The sequence below is a fragment of the Eurosta solidaginis genome, chromosome X, assembly GCF_040869045.1.
Source record: "Eurosta solidaginis isolate ZX-2024a chromosome X, ASM4086904v1, whole genome shotgun sequence".
NCBI lineage: Eukaryota > Metazoa > Arthropoda > Insecta > Diptera > Tephritidae > Eurosta > Eurosta solidaginis.
The window spans coordinates 119,036,082-119,058,326 of NC_090324.1; the positions used below are offsets into that span (position 1 = coordinate 119,036,082).

The 22,245-nt window shown below is 40.3% G+C and overlaps 1 protein-coding gene and 1 pseudogene across 1 annotated transcript in view; one reads left to right on the plus strand and one right to left on the minus strand.

Moving 5' to 3' along the window:
- Positions 1–22,245, plus strand: part of LOC137235101 (uncharacterized) — a 381,861-nt gene that overhangs the window by 347,936 nt on the left and 11,680 nt on the right. The window lies entirely within an intron of this gene.
- On the minus strand, positions 9,886–11,154 carry LOC137234522 (U3 small nucleolar RNA-associated protein 15 homolog; annotated as a pseudogene).

Below are 22,245 nucleotides of genomic sequence, written 5' to 3' on the forward strand. Positions count from 1 at the left end.
CAAAGTTCTCAAAAAGATTCGCTACGAGAACTTTTAACAGTAACTGCGGCTGACTTTAGAGAGCGAATGCGGGTCAATCGCATCGAACGTGAGCCAAAAGTTATTTCCACATTCAATTTACTATGCGAACTTGGTTCTTTCTTTGATTATTAGCACGAACAAAAGTATCAATTGGCGTTGGAAGTGCTTGCTAACACTAAACTTGTGCCCTTGTAAATGGGAGAGTTGGAAGAGTGCATAAATAATTTCAAACGCTTGGGCGGTGAGATTTGTAAAGTGTATCCAGATGTATGATTGGCAGCAATGGATATTTTATATGCCCAGTACAGAAATGTTGTGGGTAGTGATACTGGTATTGTAGATACGGGGCGTGAATGTCAATTGCAACTTTCGCGTGAAGAGGCTAAATAGGTGTATTAATGCACTAAATTGAATAAAGCAATTTATAAAGATGTTTTTGCAAAAAAAATGATAAATGTCGAAGACAAAAGGTCAAATTACGATACTGGGGAAGGCCAGGTATAAATATATACGGTTGTGAGAAAAAATAGACGAATAATGGCTTATTAGGGATCAGTAGATTATGTACAACGTTTGGGATTGATGAGCCGTTTGCATGTGCATTCGGGCTGCGTAAATACTGTTCGTTGGAATAACACAGGCGAATATTTGGTATCCCGAAGTGATGATTAGTGTATTGCCATCACAAATCCGCATAATCAAGAAGTATTACTAAAATATAAAACAGCACATCGAGCTAGTATTTTTAGTGCAAGATTCATGTCCAGATCGAACGAGCATTCCCTTGGATCATGTTCTGGGGATGACATTGGATTACACAGACTTGATGGCACCATATATATGACGGCAACGCATGGGAACAACGCTTTTGGATAATGGTACCTCAAATGTCAACAATGGTGGTTGCACTCTATAAACATAGAATGAGAATAATGCAAAATTGAGTTTCCTCAGATGCCATAAAAATGGTACACCTTATGAAGTACTGACCATACCCACTGAACCGCGTTCGTTATGAGTAGCGGTGAAGATGGAACAGTGCGTTTATTTGAGTTACGTCAAATATCAATTTGTCACAAGACCTGCTGTAAGGATAACATACTTATTTTCAGTCCTTCAGCTGTGCATGCCATGGATCTTTCACCTAAGGTAATTATTATGTAGCTGTGGGTAGTTCGGATGCGATTGTACATGTCTACGATCGGCGTTATTTATCGGTAATTGGTTTATGGGTCTATACCGACAACAGATAGGTATACATGTCCAATCAAAGCCGTACGTTATAGTCCAGAAGAGGCTGACTTGTTAGTTATTCATCAGAGTATATTTGGGCAGGTGCGTCCGCAATTGTATGCAAATATAATGAGTCGCATGACAGAGGACATTTCACGCATGTGGAATGATTCACGTACACGTATGTCGAGGTCAAGCACAATCGCTTGCTGTTAGTATAATTTGTAGTCTAAATTATATATCGTCGGTGAAAGTTCCAACCAACTGTTCGTGTTGTTGTATTCTTTGAGTTTTTGAAGTGATTATATCAAATCGCCTCCAAGACTGTCGGCTTACTACCGGGCTATGGCATTATTTCCACCTTTTGGTATTAAGACCCATCTATAGTGGAAAACGTTTTATATGTGGTTTGAGCTTTCACAGACGATATAAACGTATTTATATAAATGAATATGTGCGATGGAAAACCTTATATTTCCTTTTCAATAAAATTAGGTGTCATTTGCTTCATTATAAATACGTGACGCTTACGTGCATCCACAATTCATTGCGGACGTTGTGAAAACTGATGAAATCATGGTTCAGGAAGTACCGAACTTATCTGGTGGTGGAACGAGTTACACATCCAGTCACAACGAAACTATTCATCAATGAACAAAAAGAGGGTGAGTCTAGATTTGAATTACTACTAATGTAGATACCTATATGTTCGCATTTGTATACATACACGCTCTTCATCTTCGACCTACCCTCAGCACGTAGGTGATTAAATTCTGAATTTCCCCTTGTACCAATACCCATTGGGTTACTCTTTCTGACCAAATAGTGAGTTATCATATAATTTAACAAAGGAAATAATAAGATATGAGTACTTTTGATGATCAAAAACTGAAAAACATTTTTAGATCGCTTTTTAGAATTACTTTGAAGCCTCATGATGATAAAAGTTCAAGGCTTTACTCTGTATTGCGAACGATAGCTATGTCGAGCGATTCGCCTTCAAACCCTTTCGTTTAGCACTGATATTCTCCATAATTTCCTTTCGACATTTACGTTTCTTATTTTATGTAAAACAGGAAGCCGAATGAGATTGTCATATGACATGTTGCCGTCGTTTACCATAGTGCAAATATACTAGCGATCCGTCTATATGGTGAAACGAACGATCGTTTCGCAATACGGAATGAGGTCTTTAATTTATTCGTAAACGTCAACAAACAGAATAATAAAATATGGGGTACATTTTCTCCCGACGCGACAATAATTCTCGAATAGAAAATGCTGTTAAATTTGAACGTTTTCAGTCATCTTGGGTTATGATGTTTTTTTATTTAATTTTTGATCAGAATTTAAAAAACGGGGAAAAAAATCCTGGAGATACATAAAAGGGAAGAAACAGAACGCACCAAGTTGTGTTTTTGTTTTCTGCGCTTTGGGAGTGGTTGGTCTCTCAAAGAGCCTCTCATATCTGTCTGGAATGGACATGACTATCGTGCACTTGCGTATTTTGACTGCATGGACGTTAACTTGTTAGTCACAGGAGTCAACAGTAATGAGTGTTCGTTCGGGTAATTGTAATGCTAAATGCGAAATTTGCGACTCTTGATGGTTTCTCAGGGGGTGTAATTGTATTCTGTGGCAGATAATGGATCTGCGGTAAGGTTCTGGTGTCCTCGCTCGGGGTGGGCGAGTGAATTGGGGTTTGGTTTTGGAAATTAAAAATAAGTGTTTTGTGGCAGATGGGGATCTGCATTATGGTGCTGGTGTCCTCGCTCGGGGTGAGCGAGTGAATTTTTGGGTTGGATTGGTATAAAATAAAAATATAATGGGCCGAGTCCCTTGGCAGATGTGGATCTGCTTTAGGACTGTTGGTTGGCCTGAAGATTTAAAAGAGGGGGAGGAGGGATGTATAGCGAACGGAGGGATTGTTAGACGGAGCTCTTGGTCCTCTCACAATCGATCTCCTCCATGGGGAGAAGGATCAGTTTGACCAGAGGTCGTCTGACTTGACCCTTCTCGGTTATGAGGTCGACTACGCGTACTCGGTTATCTTCGCCGGGGTGTACGTAGACGACTCTACCTAGCCTCCACTCGTTGGGAGATAAGTTGTCCTCTTTGAGGACAGCGAGATCTCCCACTTTTATATTTTCTTTGGGATGCTTCCACTTCACTCGCTTTTGAAGTTCGGATAGATATTCCACCTTCCACCGTTTGCAGAAAGTGTGATGGAGGGCTTTGAGCTTCTGCCATCTGTTTATTATGGAGGCCGTGCTTTCGTTCACATCCGGTTCTGGCGGCGCCAGAAGATGGCTGCCTGTTAGGAAATGTCCTGGAGTCAGGGGTTCCAGGTCCGTTGGGTCATTCGACCCCGGACTGAGAGGGCGCGAGTTGAGGCACGCCTCAATCCGGCACAAAAGTGTTTGGAACTCCTCCATAGTATATTTGTGGGGAGAAGCGATCTTTTTGAAGTGGCTTTTGAAGCTCTTCACTCCCGCTTCCCACAAGCCGCCCATATGTGGAGCGCCAGCGGGAATAAAATGCCAAGTTAATGCTTGATGGCTATACTTGGAGACTGTTTTGTCTCGGCTTTCTGCCAGGAAGGCTTTGAATTCCGATCGTAGAGATCTGGAAGCTCCGACAAAGTTCGTACCATTGTCGGAGTAGATGTTCTTCGGACATCCTCTTCTCGCGATAAAACGCGAAAAGGCCGCGAGGAAGCCTGGGGTACTAAGGTCACTAGTGGCTTCTAAGTGGATGGCCTTAGTGGAAAAACAGACGAAAAGGCATACGTAGCCTTTTGACAGTCGACATCCCCTACCGCGGTAGCTTTTGATGTCGAAAGGCCCTGCAAAGTCTACCCCGGTATTGGTGAACGCGCGGGTAAAAGTAGTCCGCTCGCAGGGAAGGGTCCCCATAAGTTGGGACTGTGCCTGCTTTCGGTGAATAATGCAGGTTTTGCAATTGTGGATGATGGCTCTGATCATGGTCTTGACATTCGGTATCCAGTATTGGGTTCGGATGAGACGGAGCATGAGCTGGTTCTCGCCATGAAGGGAGTCAAGATGAGCCATCAAAACGGTCAGGCGAGACAGCCTACAATTGTAAGGCAAGATGATCGGATGACGCTCATTGTACGACATGTCCTTTGAAGCCCCTAGACGCCCCCCTGTTCTAATAATAGCATCTTTGTCGATATATGGGTTGAGTGACAGTATTTCACTCTTTCGATCGATAGGTTCCCTATTTTTCAATTTTAAATATTCTGTCCCGTAAAATTGTTTCTGGCAGACTCGTATTAATGCTTGAGTCGTTGCCTTAATCTCATCGGCTGAGATTATACACGACCTTTCGTGGAACATTGCTTTAGTTTTTGGGTGAGTTCGTTTATAAAATCTCCTAACATAAGATAGAACCTTCAAAGCCCTGGGTAAATTTGAAAAACGGTCGAGAATATCTACATGATCTACCCTTGTCGTGGCATATGTTTGTGCCCTCTTCTCCTCAACGGACGTTTTGTATTCGGTCTCTTGTGCTGGCCAGTGGGAATTGTCTTCTTGCAGCCAAGAAGGTCCCTGCCACCACAACGAATTGTTTATCAATTCTGATGCAAGTAGTCCTCTGCTTCCTAGATCCGCTGGATTAGATTCCGAGTCCACGTGAAGCCAGTCCTTGCTACCGACCATATCGATGATCTTAGTGATTCGGTGTGCGACGAAGGTTGACCAGGAACAGGGCGGCTTTCTTATCCAAGCGAGTACGATGGTTGAATCCGTCCAGAGGTGAACTTTTGCTGGCCCCAAATGAATGTTTCGGAATATTGATTCCATGATTTCTGCGAGCAGCACGGCGCCGCAAAGTTCTAAACGTGGTAGTGAGATGGTTTTCACTGGGGCTACTCGGGTTTTGGCTAGCAAGAGATTTGTGAAAATTGTATCGTCCCTTTTTACGCGCATGTATATAGCTGCTGCATATGCCTTTTCCGATGCATCGCAAAAACCATGTATTTCGATGTCGTCCTCGGGCGTAAAATTTACCCATCGCGGTATCCTAATGTTATCTATTTCGTTATAGTGTTGGGTGAAATTTTCCCACCGTTCTAAGGTAGTTGGGGAGACAGGTTCGTCCCACCCGGTGCCCTCTAACCAGATATGCTGCATTAGTATTTTTGCCACTATGACCACTGGTGCAAGCCAGCCTAAAGGGTCGAAAAGTTTGGCTATAGCGGATAGGATTACGCGTTTGGTGATGTTCTCGCCACTCTCTAAAGCTCCTGCGGTGAAGTAAAACATGTCTGAATGCGCGTTCCATCGTATTCCGAGTGCCTTCACCGAGCTAGCCTTTTCAAACGCTAGGAAGTCCTCGCTGAGCAGATCCGTTTTGGGGATGTCCTGAAGGATTTCCTCACAATTTGATGTCCACTTGCGCAATGGAAAGCCAGCTGAGTGTAATGCTTCGCGAATCTCGTTTCTTGCTCTGATTGTTGACGCTATTGTATGTCCTCTAGATAAAACGTCGTCGACATACATACTTTCTCGTAATATACCCGATGCTATTGGGTGCGTATTTTCTACATCATCAGCCAATTGTAGAAGTGACCGTATCGCGAGGTAGGGGGCGCAGTTTACACCAAAGGTGACAGTCTTTAGTTCGTAAAGACTGATGGGTTCGTTGGGGGATGTTCGATGGACAATTCTTTGAAATTTGGCGTGATTATCGGTCACCCAAATCTGCCTATACATCTTTTCTATGTCGCTATTAAAGACAAAGCGGTACAGTCTCCAACGTAGAATTAAAATAGGCAAGTCTGCTTGGAGTACTGGCCCTGGGTGGAGTATGTCGTTTAGACTAATGCCATTTGCTGTAGGACTTGACGCGTTGAAGACGACGCGCACCTTGGTGGTGGTACTTTCCGCCTTTACAACGGCGTGGTGGGGCAGGAAATAATTATCCGAATCGTCGGATGGTACATTATTTTTAATTTTTCTCATATGTCCAAGCGTTTCGTATTCGGATAACACCCGAAAATATTCTTTCCCTAACTCTTGGTTTTTTAGTAATCGCCCCTCATTTATGAAGAATTGTGAACATGCGCGCTTTAGGGACGGTCCTAATTTAATATTCTCAGGGTAATCCTGCCTGAATGGTAGCGAAACTATATACTTCCCATTTTCATCACGTTTTGTCGTTTCCTTAAAAATTTGTTCACAATACCTTTCTTCTTCATTAAGCATTTTGTTTTTGGGAACATTTTCTATCTCCCAGAAAGCTTTTAATTGGTTGTCCAATACAACCTCGTTATAAAATGACATGATGCTCATCGTTGGACTCGGTGCTTCGATACGACCGGTTAGTATCCAACCGAACACTGTCTCTTGGGCCAAAAGTGTATTTAGTACATTCTTTTTCATACCGCTCAGTATAATTTGGGGATATATGTCTCCTCCAAGTATGAGGTCTACGTCTTCGTTGATGTAGAACCTTTTATCTGCCAAAACCAAGTCTGGGAATGCCTGCATAGTCATGGCGTTGATATGGCAGGATGGAAGATTCCCAGTGAGTTTGGCTAGGACTAGAACGGGTGTAGTCAGGCTGAAGCATGCATCCACTGGTGAACGTAATTCAATTTTGGATGCCTCTTTCACCTGAGCTGACACCGCATTTGTGATGCCTGAAACTTGGGCATGCATTTTTCTCGCTGGCAAATTGATTCTGCGTTTCAGTCTTTCAGTTATAAAGGAACATTCAGACCCTGAATCAATTAATGCCCGTGCGGAGAAGTCGGTACCATTATGGCGAATGTGTACGCGAGCAGTTCCTAATAGCACACCTGTGCTGGAATTCGTATGACAGGATGTCACATTTTTGTTCCCGTTTGAACCTGGTTTTTCTGATTCCTGTCTCGCTAATGCCTGTCTAGAAGTAGAGGGCCTATTATCGTAGGAGTGTTGGGGCGTGTTGTAGGTGGTGTTTTTCTGTAGGCTATCCGCATGCAGGAGCGTATTGTGACGAGAGTGGCACGTATTGCAGTTGTAGGAACTGGTGCATCTGGTCACTGTGTGTCCTGGGGATAGACAATTCAGACAACCACTTGTAGATTTTATGAATTTAATCCTGTCTGGAGGGGTTAACTCGCAAAAGCGTGAACAGTTGCGTAATCTGTGTTCAGGGGATTTACACATTTTACAAATTGATTTTATTGTTTGCTTGGATACTTTCGTTTGAAAAGCACCAAGTCTTTTCGTAGGGGTTTCCGTTGATTGTCGCGACGCGTTTGGTTTTTGCACTTTCGAAGTGGCATGCCCTGTAAAACCAGACACTGTTTCAAGTGTCTGAAACCGATTAGACAGGAATTTATCCATATCCTCCCACTTGGATATGTCCATTTTATGGTCTATACTTTGCTCCCAAAGAGCCAGCGTGCTCTCTGGTAACTTGGTTGAGCATAGATAGGTCAGGATTGCATCCCAATTGGAAGTGTCAATTTTGTGGCATTTGAGGGACGAAATACAATTATTTATATCATTTTGCAGCTTTTTTATTGAACTGCCACACTCACTTTCTACCTTTTTTAAGTTAAATAAAATTTGTAGTTGTGTGTTAACTAAGATACGTTTGTTTTCGTATCTTTCACACAAGTTTTTCCAGGCCATCTCGAAACCTTCATTTGTGAGAGGGCATTTTTTAACGATATCTTTTGCTTCGCCCTGCGTTTTGTTGTTGAGATGGAATAACTTTTCCACCCCTTTCAAACTAGAATTGTTTATATATATTGCCGTGAACAGGTCGCGAAAAGTTGGCCAAGACAGATAATCCCCTTTAAAAACTTCCGTATCGCAAGCAGGGAGGCGAATTTTATGCCCATGAGGTTCTTGCTCAGGGTTGACGTTCTTTTCATCCTTCTTGTATTTTTCTGCCTCAGCAGATATAGACGCTAGGCATCGCATGTAGATTGCGTATGCTGCTTTTTGCTTTTTTCTTACCGCCATAACGTCATCCCCTGACACCTCCTCAGATCCTAGTAGCGAATCAAACGCAGACTTTACCTTCTTCCACAAGGACCGCAACTCTTCCTGCTGTATCGCAAGGGTGTGTTTGCTATGGTCGCTTTCCGGTATAAGGCTGTAATCTGTATCAAACTCTGCGATTAATTCTACCAGTCTGATGTAGGTTTCCATGGTCTTGGTTACGTTTATTAAAGAGAAAATTGCCGATTAGAAATAATGAGAGTCTCTTGAATTAAGATACCTGGCCTAGCAGTGAATTAAAAAAACTTTGAATTTCGACGTTTTATATTTATTACTTTTATTTCAGACTTTGTCAGTGTAGCGACAAGGGAAAAGGGTTTATTTTTTGGACTTTTTGTCAAAGCAGTGAAAAATAGCAAACGATATTTTGTACAAACTTTTTGTCTCACCGGCAACAACAAAAGGGGGGACCACTCGCCACGTCCACAGATAAATGAGTGTATTGTGAACAAATGATAAAGTGCGTGCGATATTGCTAATGAAAATCGAAAAATAACCGGAAAAAAGTGAAGAAAGAAATAAATGTTTTACAAGAAGTGAGCGCCTGAATTAATTTAATTGGAATTAATGTGTTTTTGATGTGCAAAAAAAAACAACAACAACAAACTTATTCGGTATCGTGCGGAAAGTGAGGTTAGGTTAACCTCTTCCTTGTGTTGTGTCTGGAAAACCTTACCACTGGTGGGGGGATAGACCAGATAATCACAAGGATCGAAATAAAATTAATAAACCAAGTGATTTAATTTTTGAAATTGGAAAGAAAAAAAAATGGTGCTCAATAAATAATTTCACTTTTTCACTTCTTTTTCGATTTTAATTTTTTCGCGCACTACACGGGTAACACTCAAAAAAAAAAAAAATGGCAAGAAATATAACACTTACTTCTTATTATTTATTTTGATGTGGATCTGGTGGTTCTGCTCAGATGTGCTGTAGCAATCCTTTGACAAAAAAAATTTGTAGGCAGATGTGCTGTGGCTCTGGTCACTTGTATATAATATAATCCCACTTTTCTCGTTGTTTGGCTGCTGAGGCAAATGCTTTTATAATCTTTGGCAACAATTTTTCTGATGATCAAAATATGCTGTGCAGGTTGATATGTGGACTGTATATATATTAAAAAAGGTGCTTTCAGTTCCTGATGAGGAGGACCAATGTTCGGCCTGAGTGCGTCGTAAACCGGCAGTGGGTAGGCGCACAAGGGTCGATCTTGGAGTGGATGGTTCGCTCAAAAGAAATAAATAAGTACACAAAGAGGAATTCCTCGTTATAAAATAATATTTAATTTGAGTGTGCGGAAATGTAAAAGAGGATACAATATTACCTTTGTGTATAACTTGACGATGGTGATCCTGGGCGATGTGAACTGCTTGGCGGTCAATCGAAAAAGAGACCGGTTATCCCGTTGAGGACAACCGCTAAGCCGCGAAAAAGTCCTCTGGTGTTAAGGAGGGGAAAGGCCACACATACAACCACCCCCACATATACGTGCATGGGTGCTGACAACCTGCACACACACACGTGCATGTATATGAAACGCATGCATGTGCATGCATGCACACAAATGTAGGCGTGAGTGTGGGTGGCTGGAAATATTATTAAAACATTAGGGAGGGGCGCCGTCAATCAGGTAAAAGTTAGGCATTGGGCCTAAACAGTCTTCCTTGACAAATCGTATCATCTCGTCGATCTGGTTAGTCCCACTTGAAGCACACTCCAGAAGCTCTAGACAGCCTTGCAGCGCCAACAAATCGTGTGTCAAACTAACTTCGCGTTCTAAGACACCAGCCAATCTTATAGTCTTTACCCAATTCACCAGTAATTCGTGAAACTTGGGCGTATAAACATCAAGCAACGCTGACACAACATCAATCATAACACGCATAAATCGATTCTCTCCAATATAACGGGATATAAACGTTGTCAGACGGGATAAGAAGTTGTGACTACGTCCAGCTAATGCACGATGAAAACCTTTACGATGTATCAGTTCTTGCATGAAACTAATTGTTACTTCGGGATGGAAACGTGCAATGGCTGGCATCATCACAGCATCTAAACATTTCACATATCCATACCTTTGTAAATAATTGTCATAATTCGCTAGTTTCGCTTGTAAGGGTTCACGTATTTCATGATCTATTTAAACCGAGCTGAAATGTTGATTCTTGTGATGTGACCGCTTCGGCTTTACATCATCCTTCTTCCGTTCGATTTCCCTATTTTGAATGGAAATAAGGCCATCAACCATTCCAGCTACCACAGTTTGATTACCGGGTGCTACACCCAAACTCAGCACAGCATTAGGAAAATCAAGTGTGTGCACAGTTTGATTAGTAGAAACATCAAATATCATAACATGACGATCCAAACTACCTGATAGTATACGTCTACCATTTAAACCTAGACGGAAACTTGTTATTGTTTTATGATGTTGCGAAACTTTTGTCAGGAGTCGACATCCGGCAAAGGCATCCCATATACGCCTTTCTGTGCCACCTGCGCTAATGAACATACCACCAGTTGGTAAAAATAATAACGACTCAACAGGGCTGTCATGATCAATTGAGAACGAAACTTGCTGTGTGCGCGTATCATACATTTTTAATTTTCCCATTATAGGCACCTGAGATAAGGGTATCAGGTGACATTGGGTTTACCGCCCCAGCACGTACCTAGTCTTGATGTTCCGCAAAGGTTAATATTGCTTTTTCTGTAATTAACAAGTGGGTTTGGAGGCATAAAAATGGCACATCGTAAGGTGTTTAAAGGTAAAACTGATTTTTTAAAGCTTCAAGAGGCCCTTGGTTGGATAATGGAGAACGAAGACAATGACTGAATATGATATTTTAGTCATACCTTCTGATCCTGCCATTGTAAGTGATGAAGAGGAGGTAAACGAAGATGACTTGGTATGCTCTAATATGCCGAATGATGTGACTGGGAGAATTGATGTAGAGCCACGTCGTCAAGAGGATTTTGATTGGGATGAAAGTGACGACGAGCCACTCGCACGCTTTGCCGAACGTAAAAAGGTCGATGCAGATTATTTCAGCGAACCAGTTTGGAGACGGGTTTCACCTAATTATATTACCAAATATCACTCCACTGATGCAGTTCAAAAAGTAGTCGATAACGTTGTAAACACAATAAATGATCGTACCCCTACGGATTTGTTTGAGACAATTTTTGACATCGATGCCCTAACAATGATATAACAGACATAATTATGTCCTTAGCATCGAGGAACTAAAAAGATTTGTGGGAATTTTGCTTTTAAGTGTCGAAATAGGTTCTCAGAAATCAAAAGAATTTACCATTTAGTGAAATTTGGAATATGCTTAATTGTAATGATTGTAAAAGAAGTATGGTTATCAAATTATTGTATGGGTTTGTATTAGTTACAGTACCTACTGTTATATGATAAGTATCCTGTTCCTTCGGAAGTGCATATTTTTCATTGAACTCTATAAAATACAAATACGATTCGTAATTCACATTATTAAGAGTGAATTGGTTTAAATAACTTCTGTCAATATAATCACTATACAACCGCGACGTCTTACAACTACACCCATAGCATAATAATTAAGCGCAATATATCGCCGTGGAGATTTAGGCCGAGCTCCTTCAATATGCATTGTACCTTATTTAATTTTTGGCAATGAATTCATGCGGATTGCGGTGCTTATATCGCTAAAGCTTAATAAATGAAAACCATTTTAACAAAATAACGATTTCGCATTAGTCAATAAAAAAAATTTCGTTTTGCAAAAAAAATGCGAAATGACTGACTATTTTATAATAAAATAAACGACGAAATAACGAAACGAAACTAATAAAACCTAAACGTATACTACGTTTAAAATCAGCACACTTAATTGGAACACAAGAGCTTTAACAGAGCACTGAAACGACAGAATGACTTCCGTTTCATCATCCACGACTTATGCCACCAAAAGACTTCATATCACACACGTCGACGCTTTTGGTCCGTATTTGCGTATATACGGCCATGCGAATCCGGACGCTATGACAGTTGTGCGCAATATAATTCAACAAATGCTGCCCACATGCCTCGCCATCGATCCAACATGGCCGGTGCAGCGGCAGTTGGTACCGCTACGCACTGGCGCAATGTGTCTTTATAAGAGCATGAATGGATCAACATCTACTGACTTTGAATTCAAACGGGTGCTCATTTTGGATGTCATAACTAATAGTGCTCAAAATGAGACGCATGGACAAAATCCGATCGTCAAGGTGGAAGTAGAGATTTTTGATTACGGCCGAAAAGCACTAGTTGCGAGTTTTGAGCTCCTCTTCATCCAACAACATGACGCCTTGTCGACTATGGCCACGATATGCACCTCGTACAACTTACTGGGCATTTGCAAAGACTTCAAACCCGCTGAGCTGGATGAGATTTCACGCATTATCCTGCGGCAAACTCTAGACATATCCATCGATTTTGAATATAAACAATTTAAATTTATAAGTATGAAATGGAAGGAATTCAATTTTGCTGAGTTTTTAATACATCAAAAGAATATTGGTGCTCCTATCGCAAACGATTTGGTACGTGATAATTTTGCGAAATTTATCAAACAACAATCGCCGAAGCAGCAACCACACCAGATACATCAACCAAAACCAACACCAGCAATGCAGGCACAACAAACACAACATTTAGCAGCGTCACAGCAGCAACAACAACACCAACTTCAAAAGCAAACAATGCAAATGTACGCTGTTAACAGCGGCAATATTAACAATAATAATTACTATGCCATTAACCATAACAATAATTTAGCAGCAGCTAGCGGTATATATCCGTCGGTTGGTCGTTCCGTAGCCTCGCGTTTACATCAGTATCAGTTACAGCCGCAGTTACAACAACAACAACCACATTTAGCGATGCAATCACATATGATGAATTTACAGCGTCCCATGCAACCTCGTATGCCACATACCGTTGGTAACTTGCGTTCGCTATATATACCTTATATGGCTCCTAATTATCACCAGCAAACTGCTTATAATGGGTTTTCATCAAACGTTGCTACTCACAAAAAAAAAAAAACTTGAATATAAAAGACGCCAGCAAACTTTTAACGTGTGCTAGCTGCTGGAATTAGAAGTGAAAACTACATTTGTGGACATGGAGAATAACTACTTCACTAATCTTTTACATGCTAAATTAATCAGTCTTTTCAGATGAACTATTTAGTGTATGAATTAAGATCTATCATTTGACTAGACGTATTGTTTTTTGTACAATGATGTTGAATAAAAAGAACTTACATAGATGAAGATGATGATACGAATTTTCCCCAACACGTGCTTATTCGAATGTAGAGAATAATTGCTTATCATAAGAAACTTTGAATCTTAAGAGATACATTCCTTCAACGAATCAGGTTGGTTTTCTTTTTTTGTATTGTAGGTAATTTTGTAGTCCTTGTCCTGCTGTTCTGAGCCATTGCGGATAGAACCCTTTTCATTCGTATACTGTGATATGGCCAATGTGGATCTATTCGTAGCTAAATTTATACTATTTTCTCTGCTTAAAATAACCGTTGACGCACTACAAACTGATTCACCATCATTGACCATCTTGTGCACGCCGTAGTAAAAAATGAAATGAACGAACGGAAAATCACTTGATACACTTCCCGCTGTTTCAATTCATAGGAATTTTACATTCTATACACGGGTATGTATGAATGTGCGTTTTTTTTTGTCTTTGCCGTTGGTATGCTGGTACCAGTGAGCGGGATGCTAAAAGGAGAATGGTAGTAGACGAAAAAATGAAAATAGTAGTAGTTGGTAGGTTTTACCAAGAAAACACCAGCTACAGTTCAGATGTGTACAAACAATTAATAAGGTATTGTAAAACAAATATCGCACATTTTCAAGGAAATGACACCTTTAAAACACGTAAACAAGTCAAAATGACATGCACATTTGTATATACCTATGTACATAGCTTATGCCTATACGATACTCACTTTTTTCCTGTATCGTGAGTGTGAAATACTGACAAACATGCACCAAAACGTCTAATCACAACAAAAATTTTCCAAGGTACCAAAATTACTGCCGAAAAATAACCAATTTCAGCATGTTATCGTTTACGTAAAACTTCCTATTGTCGTTCAAATTATTCAAAAAAGAAAAAAAAAAAACTCGGAAAAATAGCGCAGAAAATATTCGCGTACTCAGTCATTATATTTCTCTACTCAAAAATTTATTTCCTGTTTAAGTTCTTTTTTTCAAAATTTACTGATTTGGTCAGTATCGCCTCCTAATGTTAGTTGGGTGGGCTCTGCAATTAAATACTTTAAAATTATCGCAGTATGCGTTTTCAGTGTGAAAATACTGAAATATTGGTAGAATCTAAGAGTTGGTAGCAGAAGTAGTAGAAAATGAAAAATGGGTCAAAAAGGTAGGTCAAACTACCAATGCGGTAAAGTACGTGCACTGACTGCCCATATACTTATACCAACGTATGTACATATATATGCCGAGTTTTAAATGTACATTATATTAGGGATGCATAAAATGATGCAAACCGGTACCGAAGAACCCGTTTCCGAAAAATCGGTACCGAAGCCAAACACCCTTCGGGACCCGTGCCATTTGCTAAAGGCCATCAATTAAACAGGACTAGAAGCGTACTTGGGGAAAGGTTGAATCAACAACTCTCATAAATAACCGAAAGGTAATACAAAAAGAGGAAAATGATACATTCTACAAATGATTCTCCTCATCCAAAACGAACATTTTTTTATTTTTTCTTTACATCGCATACAATTTTGCTGTCCAAACATTTTTTTGTGGCGGGCAGGGAAGTTGTTGGGTTTTAGCACCAACAACACAAATAACAGCGACTCAAAAGAACCCACGCTATACACTTTCTACCCGGTTCGGCACCAGAATGTGTGAACCGAAAATCGCAAATGCTCATTTTCTGCAGCACTAGTGTGCCCGTGGCCAACTAAAACGCTGCCGGGTGACACAAAATAAACAAAATAAGGCAATAAAGACCCAGGCACATAACGTGCGGGGAAAGAGGCCATGCACATAATGCACGCCACATATGAATATTTTTTTTATGCAGCGACAGATGTTTCCCCTTATGCGCGCGCTAATAAAATTTCCCAAATCCCCAATAATACAACTAGGGACCACTCGCCCCTGCACTTTGACAATGACCCGACCCATTGAAACCTATTTCACTCCTTTCAGGAAAATGGGTCGTTTTGCCGCTTTAAAACGAAACGCTGCCAGGAACGTCATGCGTTATACGTCGGAATGCCGCGCTTGTTTTAAGCAACATCCCATACGCCTGTGCCCCATCTTTCGGGCCAAAAAACCCGAGGAGCGTCTTTATTTAGTGATCCGCGGGAGCTGCTGTGGAAATTGCTTGGCTCTAGACCACCGCTCTAACGCATGCCCAAGCCAAGGCCGATGTAAAAAATGCGGCGAAAAACATCACACGATGCTTCACATCTCCTCGATTGATGAAGAGGAACAGCTACTCCACGGAGCCCGCTCCAAGCCATGGAGTGTACAAGTTGAGGAGGAGCTGGAATCACCCCGTGAGCGGATTGACGACTCCATATCGTTATATGCGTCAGATGCTGGAACGGAGACTGGGCCTCTTCGTCCAGCTCGAATCCACCGAACCGGAGCGGAGACTCGGTGCTCTTCGCCCGAACACAACACGAGCAGCCAAATCGTATCGACCGCTTTTGCAGCACGAAAGGAAGCGGCTCCAGCGCAACCCATCTACAGTCCAGCGCCATGTTCGTGACGGCCGAGCGGAGACTTGGTCTCTTCGCCGGCAAACTAAGGACCCTCAACGAAGACAACCACCGGGCGATCGCAGAGCGGAGACAAAGCCTCTTCGCCTGCAACAACGACATCACACCCATCATCAACCACGAGATCGCAGTCACGGATCCAACTCGCTGCAGCTCACCACCATGTCCGCCTTCCGGGCAGAGCTCCTAGCCCCGCATTCAGCTGTCACCGCCACCATGATACCGACGGTAGCGATCACCCCCACCGCGGTCGTGAAAATAGAAGCAGGGGGGCGGCTACACCTCGTTCGCGCCTTAATCGATGGATGCTCCCCCACCACAGTGATTGCGGATGAGCTCGCCCAGGAGCTCCAACTTCCTACCACCAGCATTGGCGGGCAAGCAGGATGTCTGTTGCGTATCCGAGGAAGACACGGACAAAACAAAAGAATTGCGACCCATGCTGCGGTCGTATCAAATTTTCGGCGCATGACACCCACAACCAGCATCGACAGTGCCATCGCAGCCCCGTACGCACATCTCCGTCTGGCGGATCCGCAGTTCCATGCATCCGCGCCGATCCGCCTCATCCTAGGATCAGATGTATATGCGGAAATAATATTACCAGGGATTCTGCCCACCACGTTTGGCCCTTTGCTGGCTCAGAGTACCATCTTCGGTTGGGTACTCTCGGGCACAACCAAGGCCTAACATCAAAATGTCCGGTAACGACCGAAACAAATGAATTTTTTATACTTTGTTATTTTTATTGAATTTTGGTGTACACAGTTGCAACAGACTTGCATTGTGAATTCGTACCAGCGAAAAATCGTTCGGTTCCTCCATTGCCATACCTACGTGTCAAATAATAGCTGACAGGGAGAACGGCAGTCGCGAATGGCCAGACAAGGGAATAAAGGTTTGTTTTTCTTTTGCTCGCCGTTATTAAATTGAAGTGCCATGAATTGTACATTTGTTTCAAATCAGCTTTCTTTTAAATTTGTCTACCGAAAATCAGACTACATATTAATATTCATTTCTAAAATCAAGTTTATAGATTAAACTCAAGCCACCAGCTATGCAGGCATTTTAAAATATGTAAATAAAGCAATATACCACTGGTGAGCTAATGATTTAGGTAATCGAACAACGATTGAACAGGTGCTCGAAGCTGTTTACTATTGTGAACGTTTCTATCAAACCTTCGCCACTTGTATGAATTCACAATGGAGGTGTGCGTTTAAAATCTTGTATCACCACAATAAGTTATTTTTTCTTGAATTTTCTTCATACAAAATTCTATTTGTAATAAACGGCAAGAAATATGAACACGTATATCTTCTTACTTCTTTTCGCAATCCCTAGCTCTAGGCAAACCTGGCTCAGGCCTTAAACCATAACGGGAAAATTGGCGAATGACCAAGGCAGCAGCAACCAAGCTCGCACACTGCGCAAACCATCTTGCGTGCCGCCAAGCCGGCGGACTGGCCGGCGTTATGTTAAGTTAGATATAATTAGTTATAAGTTTTTTATTTTTTTTTCTCTTCTTCTTCACGGTCGGTGATCCTTGGCGGACTGTGATGTTGCGTACCGCAAGGGGGGCGGCATGTTTAGGCCCAATGCCTAACTTTTACCTGATTGACGGCGCCCCTCCCTAACGTTTTAATAATATTTCCAGCCACCCACACTCACGCCGCATTTGTGTGCATGCATGCACATGCATGCGTTTCATACACATGCACGTGTGTGTGCAGGTTGTCAGCACCCATGCACGTATATGTGGGGGTCGTTGTGTGCGTGGCTTTTTTCCCCTCCTTAATACCAGAGGACCTTTTCGCGGCTTAGCGGTTGTCATCAGCGGGACAACCGGTCCTTTTTCGATCAACCGCCAACCAGCACACATCGCAAGGATAACCATCGTCACTTAAAACACCAAGGTAATATTGTCACCACAGTGTATATTTTCCGTCACTCTAAATTAAATATTATATTATAACGAGGAAATTCCTCTTTGTGTTCTTATTTATTTCTTTTGAGCGAACCATCCACTCCAAGATCGACCTTTGTGCGCCTACCCACTGCCGGTTTACGACGCACTCAGGCCGAACACAGGGTTTCCCTCGGTTCATTTTCCTACATGGTTATTTTCCCTTATGTTGTCACCATAGCTCTCAACTGAGTATGTAATGTTCGGTTACACCCGAACTTAACTTTCCTTACTTGTTTATTTTATATTTATCCTAAAAATCGTTTAGATATGTTCAAATTTCACCAAATGCTTACGTATATAGCATATATTGTTGTCTGAGAAAATCATAGATACCGGTGGTATATATAGTATATATCTCATACAACCGATTGTTCAGATAAGAAACTTTGCGCACTTTATTCCCCATTTTAACAACTATAAGCTTCAAATTTCACCAAATGCTTACGTGCATAGCATATATTGTTGTCTGAAAAAATCATTGAGATCGGTGGTATATATAATATATATCTCATACAACCGATTGTTCAGATAAGAAACTTTGCGCAATTTCTGCCCCATTTTAACAACTAGAAGCTTCAAATTTCACCAAATGCTTACGTATATAGCATATATTGTTGTCTGAAAAAACCATAGAGATCGGTGGTATATATATTATATACCCCATATAAACTGTAATTTTTGCCCCTTTTTTACGGCTAGAAGCTTCAAAATTCATCAGATTTCATCAAATAGTTACGGTTACGTCATATATTGTTGAAATACGTGATTCGTAGTCATAGTTTTTACACGCAGACCGCAAAAAACCTGAAACTTTGCATCCTCACACAAAGTACCTACCTGTTTTTTATTTTATATTTATCTTCAAAATCGTTTAGGTATGTAGATCTGTTCACTATATATTTCTTATCTTATACATCCTATTATTCGGAGATTACGAACGGGATAAGATTATTGTTCAGCCCCATTCATGAAAGGTATGAAGTCTTCGGCACAGCCGAAGACAGTCCCGTTCTTACTTGTTTATTTTATATTTATCTTAAAAATAGTTTAGATATGTTCAAATTTCACTAAATGCTTACGTGTATAACATATATTTTTGTCTGAAAAAATCATAGAAAGCGGTGGTATATATAGTATATATCTCATACAACCGATTGTTCAGATAAGAAACATTGCGCAATTTCTTCCCCATTTTAACAGCTAGAAAGAAGCTTCAAATTTCACCAAATGCTTACGTGTATAGCATATATTGTTGTCTGAAAAAATCATTGAGATCGGTGGTATATATAGTATATATCTCATACAACCGATTGTTCAGATGAGAAACTTTGCGCAATTTCTGCCCCATTTTAACAACTAGAAGCTTCAAATTTCACCAAATGCTTACGTATATAGCATATATTGTTGTATGAAAAAACCATAGAGATCGGTGGTATATATATTATATACCCCATATAAACTGTAATTTTTGCCCCTTTTTTACGGCTAAAAGCTTTTTTTCGCTAGTTCCGTGTCTTGTTAGTACATATTAATTTTGTTATTGCATATTAATTTTTTTTTTTTTTTTTTATCTTTGTTTCATTTCTCTTTACATTGTATTTGCATTGTATAATTTTTTTTGTTTTTGTTTTAATGCTTCACTGAGTGATTTTGTTAGGCTTACTTGTTAATTTCTGTTGACAATTGTTAGTTGAAAACTTGCAACTGATGATGACACCACGCGCGTGTCGAAACAATTGTATTGTTATAAATAAAACAATTTAAACGACTAAAAGGTGTTGTTTCAATTTTATATGTTGTAGCATATATTGTTGTCTGAAAAAATCATAGAGATCGGTGATATATGGTATATATATTATATACTTCATATAAACTGTCATTTTTGTCCCTTTTTTACGGCTAGAAGCTTCAAAATTTATTAAATTTCATCAAATAGTTACGTTTACGTCATATATTTTTGAAATACGTGATTCGTAGTCATAGTTTTTACATGCAGACCACAAAAAACGTGAAGCTTTGCATGCTAACACAAAGTACCTACCTATTTTTATAACATTCATGAAAATGAAATGGTATATTAATTTCGTCACGAAACCCAAAATTGTAAGTCCTTAAAGGAAAATAGGTAGACCCACCATTAAGTATACCGAAATAATCAGGATGAAGAGCTAAGTTGATTTAGCCATGTCCGTCTGTCCGTCTGTCTGTTTGTATGCAAACTAGTCCCTCAATTTTAGAGATATCTTGATAAAATTTGGTGAGCGGGTGTATTTGGGTGTCCGATTAGGCATTTGTCGGAACCGGCCGAATCGGACCACTATAGTATATATCCTCCATACAACCGATTTTTTCAGAAAAAGAGGATTTTTGTCATATCTTACTCAATTTAACAGATTGGAGCTTCAAACTTCACCATATAATTTCGTAAATTGCACATATTGTTGTCTGAAAAAATCATTGAGATCGGTGGTATATATCGTATATATCTCATACAACCGATTGTTCAGATAAGAAATTTTGCGCAATTTCTTCCCCATTCTAACAGCTAGAAGCTTCAAATTTCACCAAATGCTTACGTATATAGCATATATTGTTGTCTGAAAAAATCATAGAGATCGGTGGTATATATATTATATACCCCATATAAACTGTAATTTTTGCCCCTTTTTTACAGCTAAAGCTTCAAAATTCATCAAATTTCATCAAATAGTTACGTTTGCGTCCTATATTGTTGAAATACGTGATTCTTAGTCATAGTTTTTACACGCAGACCACAAAAAACGTGAAGCTTTGCATGCTCACACAAAGTACCTACATATTTTTATAACATTCATGAAAATGAAATTTTTTATTAATTTCGTCACGAAACCAAAAATTGTAAGTCCTTAAAGAAAAATAGATAAACCCACGATTAAGTATACCGAAATAAGCAGGATGAAGAGCTGAGTTGATTTAGCCATGTCTGTCTGTCCGTCTGTCCGTCTGTCCGTCTGTCGGTTTGTATGCAAACTAGTCCCTCAATTTTAGAGATATCTTGATAAAATTTGGTGATCGGGCGTATTTGGGTGTCCGATAAGACATTTGCCGGAACCGGCCGGATCGGACCACTATAGCATATATCCTCCATACAACCGATTTTTCAGAAAAAGAGGGTTTTTGTCATATCTTACTCAATTTAACAGATTGAAGCTTCAAACTTCACCATATAATTTCGTATATTGCACATATTGTTGCCTGAAAAAATTGATGAGATAGGTCGTATATATAGTATTTATCCCCCACAACCGATTGTTCAGATAAGAAACTTTGCGCAATTTCTGCCCCATTTTAACAGTCATAAGCTTCAAATTTCACCAAATGCTTACGTGCATAGCATATATTGTTGTCTGAAAAAATCATTGAGATCGGTGGTATATATAGTATATATCTCATACAACCGATTGTTCAGATAAAAACTTTGCGCAATTTCTGCCCCATTTTAACAGCTAGAAGCTTCAAATTTCACCAAATGCTTACGCATATAGCATATATTGTTGTCTGAAAAAACCATAGAGATCGGTGGTATATATATTATATACCCCATATAAACTGTAATTTTTGCCCCTTTTTTACGGCTAGAAGCTTCAAAATTCATCAGATTTCATCAAATAGTTACGTTTACGTCATATATTGTTGAAATACGTGATTCGTAGTCATAGTTTTTACACGCAGACCACAAAAAACCTGAAACTTTGCATCTTGACACAAAGTACCTACCTGATTTTATACTCAGTTGAGCAGAGCTCACAGAGTATATTAACTTTGATTGGATAACGGTTCGTTGTACAGGTATAAAGGAATCGAGATAGATATAGACTTCCATATATCAAAATCATCAGTATCGAAAAAAAATTTGATTGAGCCATGTCCGTCCGTCCGTCCGTCTGTCTGTCCGTTAACACGATAACTTGAGTAAATTTTGAGGTATCTTGATGAAATTTGGTATGCAGATCCCTGGGCACTCATCTCAGATCGCTATTTAAAATGAACGATATCGGACTATAACCACGCCCACTTTTTCGATATCGAAAATTTCGAAAAACCGAAAAAATGCGATAATTCTTGCCAAAGGCGGTTAAAGCGATGAAACTTGGTAGATGGGTTGACGTTATGACGCAGAATAGAAAAT